Source organism: Arachis duranensis, chromosome 3 (genome assembly GCF_000817695.3).
Source record: "Arachis duranensis cultivar V14167 chromosome 3, aradu.V14167.gnm2.J7QH, whole genome shotgun sequence".
NCBI lineage: Eukaryota > Viridiplantae > Streptophyta > Magnoliopsida > Fabales > Fabaceae > Arachis > Arachis duranensis.
The window spans coordinates 113,811,334-113,825,383 of record NC_029774.3 but is presented as its reverse complement, the minus strand read 5'-3'; the positions used below and the strand labels follow the sequence as shown (position 1 = coordinate 113,825,383).

General features: G+C 32.1%; 2 pseudogenes; one reads left to right on the top strand and one right to left on the bottom strand.

The window, feature by feature from the left end:
* The first annotated feature begins 249 nt into the window (after nt 1–249).
* On the top strand, nt 250–6,875 carry LOC107480242 (uncharacterized WD repeat-containing protein C17D11.16-like; annotated as a pseudogene).
* Nucleotides 6,876–7,626: 751 nt separating this feature from the next.
* Nucleotides 7,627–9,210, bottom strand: LOC107480241 (polygalacturonase-like; annotated as a pseudogene).
* Nucleotides 9,211–14,050: the final 4,840 nt, after the last annotated feature.

The window sequence follows — 14,050 nt, the reverse complement described above, 5'->3', positions numbered from 1 at the left end:
GCGGGGAACGAAAAGTGAAAAGAGGAAAAAAAATTTCGGTGCCAAATCAATTTGGACTTCCAAATATTTAGGCCTTTATTGGGCTGGGTTGAGTTTGTTTTAAGGCCCGTTAAGCCATCACCGAACTGGACCATTAAGGGTTCTCCTTCTCCTCCTCATTACTCCCTGCTACTGCTAGCTAGCTGCTGCCACCACCATTCTACACACACACACACCACTTTCTTCTTTCGTTTAATTTCGAGTCTCAGAATGATTTCAACTATTTTATGGATACCGATAGGTGCTTTGAAGGCGGAACCCACCATAGCTGAACCTCCTTCCAAGGAAGAAATTCAAGATATAATCACCACCGTCGCCGCCAGGTCTTTCTCTACTTCTTCAAAACTCACTTAGCCAATCATAAAATTTTATCAAATACTTTACAATACATGTATGTTATGCAGTACAGCAGACAGTGAAAATGAGGAAGAAGCAGGGGATGAACGCATGAATGATGCCGGTGGCGCCGTTGATGAAGTTGCGCGAGCACTCAATGTTGCTGATGCTCTCGGGAAGGCTGATAAATTGGACGATATTGCCCTCGGTTTGAAGGAGCTTGACATGGAACATTATGATGATGAAGATGAAGGTATACAATAACATCTCAGGGAGTTATCTATCATAGTTAGTTAGTTAGTTAGTTAGTTAGTTAGCGGTTTTAATTAGAGTTAGCTATCGAATCACTTAGCATGATATCAGCCATGGCTATGGTTAGCTAGCTAGCTCTGTCTCCTTGTGTTGTCTGTGTTAATTTGCATCATTTTATTGACCTTAGGAGTTGAGGTATTTAGTTCCAGGATTGGTGATCTTTATTATCCAAGTAACGACCTGGATCCTTATATCAAAGATAAGAACGTAAGTTCTAATACTTTGTCTGCATTCTGCTATTGATTTTTATTTGTGACTCTACAACATCATATTGTTTTACATTGTTAAGGATGATGATGACTCTGAGGAACTTGAAGACATGCTCATTAATCCAACTGATTCCGTCATTGTTTGTGCTCGTACTGAGGACGATCTCAGTCTTCTCAAGGTAAACAAAACCTAACTAGGGAGGAGACCATGAAGGCTGCACATGCTGCACATGTTGCAGATGAGGAAGACCTCACTCAAAACCATCCACAAAGTCAGCCTGATCACGTAAACAATGTGATTTATGATACCTTGTTGTTCCAAACTCTTGTATCTGTTTTCATGAATGGACAAATTGATGCAGAATAACTTGGTTAGTCCAACACATTCTGGGAACACTACAACAAATGCTGCACCCCCTAATGTAGCCACTATACCAGCACCAACCAACTTGGCACCTCCAACAACTACTTCGCAATCGGCACCAACACCAAAGAGGAGGGGCATACCATCTTTTGTAAGGGGCAACCCAGTTCCACCAAGAGGAAGGGGCAGCACCACTCCAAGGCAAAATGCAGCAGCTGCACCATCACCCCCTGCTCAACCTAGGGCTGTCAGGCTTGATCTTGGGTCTAGCTCCCAAATTCCTGCACCTCTATCCAATGCTGCAGACCCATATAGTGGGACTGGGTCAATGCCACAGGGTCCATTAGTTAGGCCCAATCTTCAGGACCAACGTGCAGCACCATTTAGGCCACCAACTGTGACTAGGGAGACCATGACAGCAGCAGGCCCAGCCACACAGAGGAGGTTCACTGGCTTCATGCCCACCCTATCCTTGAAGAAGAAAAAGCCATCCAGACCACCACCATCAAAGCCATCAACAAATGACAACACCTGAACTGATTTTGATCTTGGGTTTTTTAGCTTGTTATTAGCTCCTGTTTGGACATGATTTAGTTAACATAAACCCAAGTGCCATTATGGCATGTAAGTGCAAACTAAGTCTTTTTGTGTTTTGTTTGTGTCATTTTGGGTCTGTTGCAGCTACTATGAACATAAGTGTCATTTTGCTAGTCTTATTTTGGGGTCTGAACTTTGTTAGTCTGAATAGTTAATGGTTATAACTTCATTTTATAGCTCCTGGTGTTTTATTGAGGTTCTGTTCACAAATCTATTACATGGCTTACTATTAATCTGTATAGCTTGCTTACATCAGGACGACAAAAATTTCTTCACAAATCTGTTCACAGCATATATTAAATCATCTCAATTACAATGAAGAGAAGATTACAAAATTTCAAAGTGTCATTGTTATACAATTATACTATGCACTGTCTACCTACTTAGCCAAACTAAACATAATCAAAGCCACATTTATCCCAACCAATATACACATAAAAATTAAGCACAACTCAACCCTCTTCAGATGCTCCTTCATGTCATTCACCACAGATAGTACCATCATCATCCTATCAATTTCCTGGCCATCCCCACATTTGACATTGATTCTGCTTTTCTATTTTGGTTCTGATTTGCCCAGCATATTACTATTCTCTGAAGAAACTTCTCCTTTCACACATTCCTCTTGTATTTCATCCAACCATTGAAAATACCCGCAACGCATTTGTGTGTTCTAGCATAACAGGAAAATTTCAAACATCAGACAACAATCAAAAACTACAACTGAATAAGCACAGACGACAAACCAAGAAGGGATATTGCATTAATTCGTCACATATACATCAAAATTCCAAGCTTACCTTCCATATAGGGCAGCGTAGAAACCATCTATCAGGGTTGCTACTTGTCTTCGACTTCAACGGAACCACTGGAAGGGGACAAAAGCAGCAGCCATCGTAAGTTTTTCTCACAACACCGGAAGCACCATCCACGTCGAAGGCTTGCATCGATGACTGCCTTCTCACCGTTGCAGCTTTTCCACGAGCCCTTGCTGTATGCATCTTCCAAATTTTGGCTCCCCTCCTACGAGTGAACGAAGATAGCAGTATTGGGGATTAGGGCAAAGAGCTCTGATTTTGGGGCCAAATCAATTTCAATTAATTTAATTTTCACCTAGGCTAACAAATTACTTAATTAAAAATTACAACCCAAATAAAACATGTTTTGTCAGCAAAATCCGGTGTCCAGGACAGCATTGTCCTCACCAGAACTTAGGTCCGGCAATAACTTGGACACGCTTATCAGTTTTTAAAATTTTTCGGGTGTCTTTTTGTCAAATACGAGAATGAGGTACCAAAATGTCAGCGTTTCAATCTTTCGGTACTGATTTGGTCATTACCTCAACTTTATACCATTATGATTTTCTTTCTTCCAATTTTTCTTCTCATCCAAACAAAAAAAATTCTTTTTATTTTCTTTCCATTCATTTTCTCTTCATCCAAACAACACACAAATAACTCTACTTTTCCTTCTATTTTCTTTCCTTTCATTTTCTTTACTTCTCTTTTCTTTCCTATATCCAAACAATGCCTAAGGGTTCTCCTCCTCCTCCTTGTTACTCTCTGCTATTGCAAGCTAGCTGCTGCCACCACCATTCTACACACATACACACACACCACTTTATTCTTTCGTTTGATTTCGAGTCTCAGAATGATTTCAGGTATTTCATGGATACCGATAGGTGCTTCAAAGGCGGAACCCACCGAGTTGAAACTCCTTCCAAGGAAGAAATTCAAGATATAATCACCGCCGCCGCTGCCACCGCCAGGTCTTTCTCTTCTTCTTCAAAACTCACTTAGCCAATTATAAAATTTTATCAAATACTTTACAGTACATGTATGTTATGCAGTGGAGCAGACAGTGAAAATGAGGAAGAAGCAAGTGATGAACGCATGGATGATACCGGTGGCGCCGTCGATGAAGTTGCACGAGCACTCAATGTTGCTGATGCTCTCGGGAAGGCTGATAAATTGGACGATATTGACCTCGGTTTGAAGGAGCTTGACATGGAACATTATGATGATGAAGATGAAGGTATACAATAACATCTCAGGGAGTTATCTGTCTATTTAGTTAGAGTTAGCTATCGAATCACTTAGCATGATATCAGCCATGGCTATGGTTAGCTAGCTAGCTCTGTCTCCTTGTGTTGTCTATGTTAAGTTGCATCTTTTTATTGACCTTAGGAGTTGATGTATTTAGTTTCGAGATTGGTGATCTTTATTATCCAAGTATCGACCTGGATCCTAATATCAAATATAAGAACGTAAGTTCCAATACTTTGTCTGCATTCTGCTGTTGACCTTCATTTTTGACTCTACAACATTATATTGTTTTACATCGTTAAGGATGATGATGACTCTGAGGAACTCGAAGACATGATCATTAATCCAACTGATTCTGTCGTTGTTTGTGCTCGTACTGAGGACGATTTTAGTCTTCTCGAGGTAAACAAATCCTCACTTATTGGCTGATGTATTTTTTTATGGATGTTATGTGATGCAATGGTAGACTTATATGAGTTGCATCTTTTTCTACTACAAGGTTCATATACTTGAGGACGTCGGTACTAGTGAGATGAACATGTATGTCCATCATGATATCATAATTCCTACATTTCTGCTATCCACAGCTTGGCTTGACTGCCTTCAAGGAAGAGAGAAAGGTGGAGAATATTGCCTTTGTCAATGCATCTCGTATGTTTACCCTTTTTTTATTAAATATGTTGATTTTTTGTGCTCTTGTTTGTTTTAGTAAATAAGTTATAAATTCTAGTCTTCATTTGCATGTTCAAAATTTGACTTGATCCCCGTATGCTTCCTCTACTTTCTATCGCATTATTATTTCATTATCATTGCAGGAAACTTCTTAGCTGTTGGTTCAATGGAATCGTCAATAGAAATTTGGGACCTTGATGTTGTAAGTGAATATGGTTAATAAATTTCACTAAAAAGTTGGAAACATCATTCAGAATATAAAGCCACTTTCATTGAATACCTTCTAAGCTTTCTTTATTCCCAGATTGATGTAGTGCAGCCATGCATGGTTTTAGGTGGCATTTCAGAGAAAAAGAAGGGGAAGAAGGTTTGTAAATCTTTTTATGTTGAAGTGCAATTCTGAGTATAGACCCAGTTACTGATTCTGTTAATTGGTTTTGTAGAAATCAATCAATTACAAAGATGGCAGTCACACTGACTCTGTACTTGGTCTTGCCTGGAACAAAGCGCTCAGGTTTGTTAAATTTAAAACTGGATTTTGGTATTATTTCATCTGTTGGGCACCTTTTGGGACATAAAGGTTTCATTTATTACTTATTTTGAAACTCTATTCTTTTAAACCTCTGATGGCAGTCATTCTTAAAATATTCAGGAATGTACTTGCTAGTGCCAGTGCTGACAAGCGAGTCAAGATTTGGGATGTGGCTACTGAGAAGTGTGAGAGTACAATGGAGCATCAGTCAGACACAATTAATTATTACAAATATGAGCTTCTTTTATTGATAAAGAGGACTTTCCCTCTTCATGTCCATCATCTTTTCTTTTCTTTTTTCCCTTACTTCTAAATAGTGTACAAATTCAGAAATATTACTTATATGTTGGTAGGAAAGATTTTTTACTTTTTTCCTTAATTAAGTCATTTAATATTGTATATTTTGTCTTACTAACATTAATTTAGGTTGCTTGAGTCAATATGTTGTCTGATGGCTTTGTTCATCTATCTTGACAGGTTCGAGCAGTTGCTTGGCATCATCGTGAACGAGAAATTCTTCTTAGTGGTTCATTTGATCATACTGTGGTCCTAGTAGTGACAGAATGTTTCTTATATACTCTATATTTTTGCATTTCTTTTTTTATCTGGAATGGATACTTATTACACTGTAGATTTTGGTTGTATAATATTCATGTGCCAAAACAGACTTTCTCTTTAAAAATGTTCATATTGGAATTTCTGTCTGTCTTTTTTCTTAGTTATCTAACATTCTAATGCTTTCAATGCCTTTACACTTTGCAGAGGGATGGAAGGATGCCATCCCATCCTGGTTATAAGTGGTCAATCACAGCTGATGTCGAGAGCTTGGCCTGGGATCCACACACTTACCACTATTTTGTGATGTGTTATGGTTAATTTTGATTTCTCGTTTCAGTGATTGAATTGGTAATTGTATTTTTATGGATGCATAGTTTTAGCTTCACTAATAATAATTAAATTGTGCTTCTAGGTGAGTCTCGAGGATGGTACTATCAAGTGTTTTGATGTTCGGACCGCAAAGTCTGAATCCACATCTGATCTAAGTTCTACATTTACTCTTCATGCACATGACAAAGTTGTTACCTCAGTATCCTATAACGTTTCAGCACCTAATGTATGTATTTTCAATATTTTGGTGAGAAATACCAAGTTATTGTGTACTCTAGTTTAACGGTACCTTGTTGCCTTCTTGCAGCTACTTGCTACTGGATCGATAGACAAAATGGTAATTGTGAAGTCATTTTGTTGTGTTCTTATTCCTATATACTATATCTTGCAGAATTTGAAATCATCTCATTCGAGTACTGTTATTTGTTGTAGGTAAAGCTTTGAGATTTATCGAATAATCAACCATCTGTTGTGGCATCTAAAGCTTCCAATGGTGTAAGTTTGCTTCTTTTATTTGTTGAGATTTTAACGGGAAAAAGGTATTCTCTAGTTTGAATCATGATACAAGTAGCATGGTTGACTTCTGTTTTTGGATGTGACTTTTCAGGGAGCTATATTTTCTTTTTCGTTCTCAGAGGAAAATCCCTTTGTGTTGGCTATAGGAGGCTCAGAGGGAAAATTGCAAGTGAGTGAAAAGGGCCACAGAAATTCAAATTTGTGTTCTTGATAGATTTTTCTGTGAAATTTACTGTTGTCACTCATACTTTGTAGGTTTGGGACACTTTATCTGAGTCTGCTGTCTCTCGGCGTTATGAAAGTTACAACAAGAATAGAACTCGGTCGTGATATAATTGAGTCATAATAGCCTTCCTGGTCTCCCCTTCATATGTTACTGGTAGGCTAGAAGTATTTAAGTTAGATATAGTTATTGCGAAACAGGTTGAAAGTAATATATTAAGGATGGTAGATATATAGAGTTTGATAGCATGTTCTCTCTCATAATTCATGTAACATCCTTATAAGTTTTGAATGAACATTTGTTCTACAGTTTTGATCATTGAGTGTTTCAATTTTTCGCCTTTGTAATATAATTGCGGTCATGCGCTTGTGAGTTGTGAATAACGAGTTGCAGCGTCTTCTGTAATCGAACTTGTGAGCCAAACTGCCAACGTTGTACTCAACTGTTTATTACAATGGTAAAGCAAACGAGTTGTTTGTTTTAATTTTCTTCAAATTGATTTTGAAATACTAGGTGTGTGTTTGAATTATCGTTTGTCAAACTAAAATTATAAATCATATTATGAAAAAAAATATAACACACACAAAATTACATAAGTGTATTAAAAATGAATAAAAAAATTAACATCTCTTTCAGCTATGTGTTGGCTGATGCTTTTGGACATTTTCTCTTTCTTTTGGAATTTTTAGACTTTTATATGTCCACATAATTTGGCTCTTTCACCAGCCATGTTGGTATCTTCTGCCAATGCACGGGCCTCTTCTGCTGTTGTTTGAAACATCTCCAATTAATCAAATACTATTGATCTTTGAACCAACTTGTACGAAGGAGCATGTACCGTAACTCATAAAGAGCACTACAACTTGTATATATACATGTATTAAGCAAAGACTCTAATTAGCAGCTACGAATGGAAGAGCTCTTCCTGCAATGGTTGGCCTGACATTACGACATACGGCGACTGCCAAAGCTCCGTTGAATTTGAGATCAATATCACATAACATGACCTGCTCACATGACAGAACACTGCTGCATATGAGGTTCACCCCTTCCTTGGTTAATGAGGTGCCCCTAATGTTCTTGAATGAAACATTTCTTATCCTTATTTTTGATGGATTCTAAACAAGTGCACAGAAACAGAAACAATTAGTAACAATTAATAATGTATGTATATATGTATAGTGATGAATAATATATACCCGTTTATTACATTGGTTCCAAGGGCAATCTCCTGGTCAATGATTATAGGGTTCCTGATATTAATCATGGTAACGTCTTCATAATAAAGATTAGAGATAGGAGAAGTTCCAGGAGCACTAGGCCAAGACTTGATCCTCAAACCATTGTCAGTGTTTGTTAAAGTGACCTTCTTGAGAATAAGACCTTCCACAGGAGCCTCAGTGGTGTACTTGCCAAGGCTTCCAACACTGATGCCATGGCCAGGTCCACACTTCACATTGTAGATGTGTGTGTTCACGCTTCCGTCGTCGATCGAGATGCAATCGTCTCCAACTGCTATGTCTGTGTTCAGAATCCTCACTCCATTTGATCTTCCCAAGTGGATGCCATCTGTGTTTAGGCTGTTCCCTGGTGCAATGACCTTGAACCCATCAAAGGTGAAGTTTTGGCACCCCAATTCATTCACATTAAAGTTCTTGCTATCCTTTGATGTTATTATCCTAACAACTGCATGTTTCATGAAGTTGAAACCAAAATTCTATCATCAAACACAATTCATTCATCTTTTAGACATAAATATATAAATTTGGTTTGAAAATAAGTAACACAAAAATAGTTTATATACTATCTAGACAATATTGATTTAAAAAATGCTAATTAGCTACTATATACGAATGTTTGATTTAGTAGCTGATTTTTTTTGTACGCGTAGCATGGTTGTAAAATGTTAAGAAATTGAAAACCAAAATAACTGGGATGGAAAAGAAAAATTTTATTCACCATTGGAGTCCTAGCACAATTGACGTTGGTTCCACAATCATTTTGTTGCCAAGCTATTGCACCTTGACCGTCAAAAACACCATTGCCAGATAGGGTAAAGTAATCAACATATTGAACCTTAACCCATTGTCATTCATCGCCAACATCACGAGGGTTCATTGGTGCTATAATTGTTCCATCAACATAAAGCTCAATAGGAGCCTTACAAGGCCCTTTCAAATCCACTGTCCTCATTCCCACGAGGTATCACAATCTTGCTTGCTGTTGGTGATGCACATGCTTCTCTCCATGCATTTGTAAGAGCCTATATACACACGGCACTACAACTAACATCATTGTTCAAACAAAATTTATCAATGATATTATGTACCAAGCTAGCTAGTTATCATTACCTGAGTTATATCTGAATTAGGTACCCCACTATATTTTGCAATAGGAACGACAAGGGATTGAGTTATGCCACACGCAGCCAGCAATATGAATAAAACAAGCGTTGTGGTGCTCAACTCCATATCCATGTTTATTATTGTTCAAACTTTGTCCTTTCTTTTTCCAAGAAAGAAACTAATGTATTGGTTGAACTTCTAAAAAGTTGCTTTCCAAATGTGTTAGGAACGATATTTATTTGGGAAATTATATGGTGTGGATTGTGGCGACCTTTGTTTGTGGGTTCAGGAGGCTGGCACCAGCAGAGACATTTGACTTATTTATCTCATATAATCATTTTTAGAAATTTAATTATATATGATTAATAGAATGTTCTTTGTAATTTTTGCTGTTGAGGACTTTACCAAATATCTTCTGTGAGCATTTTAATTAGCCATGATGTAAGCTATTTGTAAACCAGTCTTTTATTTAGGTATTGTCACTATTAATAAATTTTTCTATAAAAAAATAATTAGAATTTATTTCTAAAAAAATTGTATCTTTTAATAATAGGTCCCATGACCAAAAGAAAAGCAAAATTATTTAACATAGGTCTATTCTATTTCTCTTTTTATTAAAAAATAACAAATTGATAATGATGATTATTTACTTATTTTACATGTGTAATTTTTTATTTTTAAATATTTACATTTTTATTTTTATTTATCATCTTTTTATTTTTGTAACATAACTAATTTAAAATTAGATATTTTATTTTTACAAGATCAATAAGAAATAGGTGGATTCTATGGTGTAGAAAGAAAATTGTTTCTACATGTGTAGAAGGATAGGTGTCAATGCATTAGTAGTTTATGTTGATGGCTTTTGGATGGGGAAGAATTAATTAGAGTACACAAGTATTGATTCATTGGACCCACAAAAAAAAGAGTGTGTGACATTATATATGTGTCATAAAGACAACTTATTAGGTTTTTTTATTTTAATAAATTGAATAAATATTTTATTTATTAAAATAAATAATTTAAAAAATTATTACCATGTAGACGAGATATATGTATTTATAAATATAAAAATATATTTTATAAAAATAATAAAAATATTAATAATTTAAACTAGACCAAACTCTTAAAAATAGAATATTTCAATTAATATGAAAGGTAGACGATCTTAACCGTACTACTTCCATCCACCGGCGTTTTTTATTAGAATTTACACTAAATCAATTCAAATAATAATAAGGCGGGATTCGAATCCCCAACACTTGCTTAAGCAAATTAGTGAGCTAACTACTAGACCAAGTTCATTAATTAGTTAGTTAAAACCGCCTATTTCTTCTATTATTTTGAAACTGCTCATCTTTTCTATTATTTGAAACTGCTTATCTTTCTTATTATTTGAAATATTCTATTTTTAAGAGTTTGATTTAATTTAAATTATTAATATTTTTTATTATTTTCAAAAATTATATTTTTATATTTACAAATACATATATCTCGTTTACAGTAAGGAGATATATGAAAATTGAAAAAATACACATATCTCAATACGGATAAAATTATCTCGTTTACAGTATAAATAAGATAAGAGATGCTTATGTATTTTCCTAATAATTTTTAAAATTATTTATTTCAGAAAATAAAATATTTATTTAATTTATTAAAATAAAAAATTCCCACATATTATTTGATTTATTGTTAATAAATATGTGTATCACTAATCAAATTAGAATTAAGTCCATTAGATGAAAAAAAATTTGAAAAAAAAATATTTTTTTAATATTAACCAAAATATTTTTCATAGAATTTAAAAAAGAAAAACTCTTAGTCTCTATCTCTCGGTCTCAGTCTTTTCGTCTCTGTCTCTCCACCAAACGCTACCTTACCTATAATAAAGAAAGCGAGAGTTAATTGACGCAAATTTTGAAAAATCGGAAAACATGAAAAATTAAACGTAGTTGGAAAAAATCTTGACGCAAACAAAATAAACACAATTTTTATAATTTTTCCGATATTTTGAATTTTTTAAATTTAACGAGACAACTAAAATATTTGTTAATATTTCATTTGATTTAAACAGTAATAAAATATATTGATTTTTATTTTTTAAATTGATCTAATTTAAATTATTAATATTTTTATTATTTTTATAAAATATATTTTTATATTTATAAATACATATATCTCGTCTACATGGTAATAATTTTTTAAATTATTTATTTTAATAAATAAAATATTTATTCAATTTATTAAAATAAAAAAACCTAATAAGTTATCTTTGTGACACATATATAATGTCACACACTCTTTTTTTTTGTGGGTCCAATGAATCAATATTTGTGTACTCTAATTAATTCTTCCCCATCCAAAAGCCATCAACATAAACTACTAATGCATTGACACCTATCCTTCTACACATGTAAAAATAATTTTCTTTCTACACCATAGAATCCACCTAAGAAATAACAACATTGCAACTTCTAAATACTAATAGCAATGACTAATGCTAGCGCACCTTAAGAAAAATAGAGTGATATTCTTTAAACAATAATTAGAATACAATAAGTAAAAAATAGATATCGCCATTTTTATTTTAATAAAGTCACTTATTTTTATAAATTCATATAAATATATAATATAAAAAAGTATATATGAAGTGATATTATAAAAAATAGTTGTGACAATATTATTATCCTAATAGTTAATTTTAAATTAAAAATTATGACTATTTTAAAAAGATATATACAAATTAATATTTAAACTCTATATCATATTATACCATGATAAATTAGACAACCAAACAAATAAATTATTTTTATAAATCTAAATTATCATACAAGAATGCACTCTATTAATTACACGTAATTAAGTTTCTAAAGATGGCTATATGAGATAGGAAGTATTTCAAGTGTATCGGGAGTACTGGTACACCAATTATTTTAACCGTTGATCTAAATTATAAAAAATATATATAATATATATTAATTGAAATCAACGGTTAAAACAACCGGTGTACCGATACTTCCTGGAGCATTTAAAATGTATCCTATGAGATATTCTGAGCTCACACAGGAAGATTGTCATAACCTGTTTCTTACCACATGTTTCAAAATGGAGCAAACCACTTAGGATCTATAGGTGTGGATGTTTTATAGGATATACACCATAGACGATCCCTATTTATAATGGTCTTGTGAAGCTTCAGAACCGTTGATCATGTTAGTTAACTAACTTCTTTAAGAGTAATGCAATCCGCATACTTGGTTGATTATTTATCTCGGATTGTTTATCTATTTATTCTATTATATAAAAATTAGATTTCTCCACTTAATAATGGAGCTGACATGATATATTTTTAAAGGTATTTTATAATTTATTTCTTTTAACTCGTTAAATACAAGTTATTACGATAAACTAACTATATAAATTAATTGATTAGATTAGATATTTAAATATTATTTAATTTATTATAATTTATATCAATTTAATTTAGTAGTATTTTTTAATTTTTTTAATATTCTGTTAATATTTTTTAATTTATTTCTTTTAATTTATTAAACTAAATTTATTGTGTGTACTAATTAATTAATTTGATTAATTTATTAGTCAATAAAATAATAAATTTATGAATAAAATAGACAATATAATAAATCTATGAATAAAATAGGCAATTGAAATATTTTCAATTAATAATTAAATCAAATCAAATTATATCATATATATTGAGCTCAATTCAAATCATATGAATTAAGAACTAAATTAATATAAGATAATTTCTTATTTATTCAAGTTGAGTGCAATAAATATAAATTAATTTTGTTAGATAATCATAGTTGTCTGGTCTACTATATATAAATGGCCACACAAAATGATAAGAATCGTAATTTTTATCGCTCTTACTATTTCAACTCTTCTTTTTTTCTTTTTCTTTTTCTTTTTTATGTATAATTTTTTTTATGTATAAATGTATCCAAAATGAGAAAGTACAGATGAGTGTGTTTTATTGATTGTTTGTTTGATGAATATATCTCAATTTAGGCATTCTACTACTGTGGATGGAAGTTAACTTGTAATAATTCAAAATGGCCAATGTATTTTTTATAGTATTAGATAGAAGAATATTTGTTAAAATGAATATATCCATTGTAATAATTTTTTTCAATTGTTATATTTTTATGTCAGTCGTGTAAATTCTTTGAAGGCACAAGATAATAAAATAGGTTGACTTTAATATTATTAGAAGCTAAATTTAATAGTTCAAATAAGCAGCACTAATTATATTAAAAAAGTAATTTTATAATAATAATAATGTGATTTACATATTAATTTTTTGAGTAAATTTATTTCAAAATTAAATGTAAAAATTAGACTCAATTACGCTAAAATTTTAAAAGTAATATAAAATTTGACAACAAAATTAACATTCATTAAGAAAATAAATGAGATTTTTATTAAAAAAAATTCACAAGATTGTAATGCAATTTTATTTTAATTTTATCCTTAATATTTAGTTTTAATTTTACCTTCAGAGTTTCAATATGTTTCAATTATACCATTAGAGTGAATAACATTAATTATAATTAATCAATTATATTATTTGATTTGACCAAAAATAAATAAATATTAAATTATTTAATAAATAATAATTAAAAATTTAAAATAAATGAATTTAATTTGAATTATTTTTTTATTATTTTCTATATCTAGAAATCAGAATGTGCTTTTATGTATTTTGATTAATAATTCTTAAAGGAGTTACTATTTTATTTACTAACATTTTAAATTTTTTATAATATTTTCATAAAACTTGATTAATAGGTTCTTTTTCACAATATTTTTCTTGCATTTTTTAACAAAAATATATTTTAATTTTTGTCTTTCATCTTTTATATTTATTTATTATACTAATTTTTTTACAGTATATTTTTATCAACTACATACATTATTTTTATGTCTTTTTTATTTTTTAATTCTT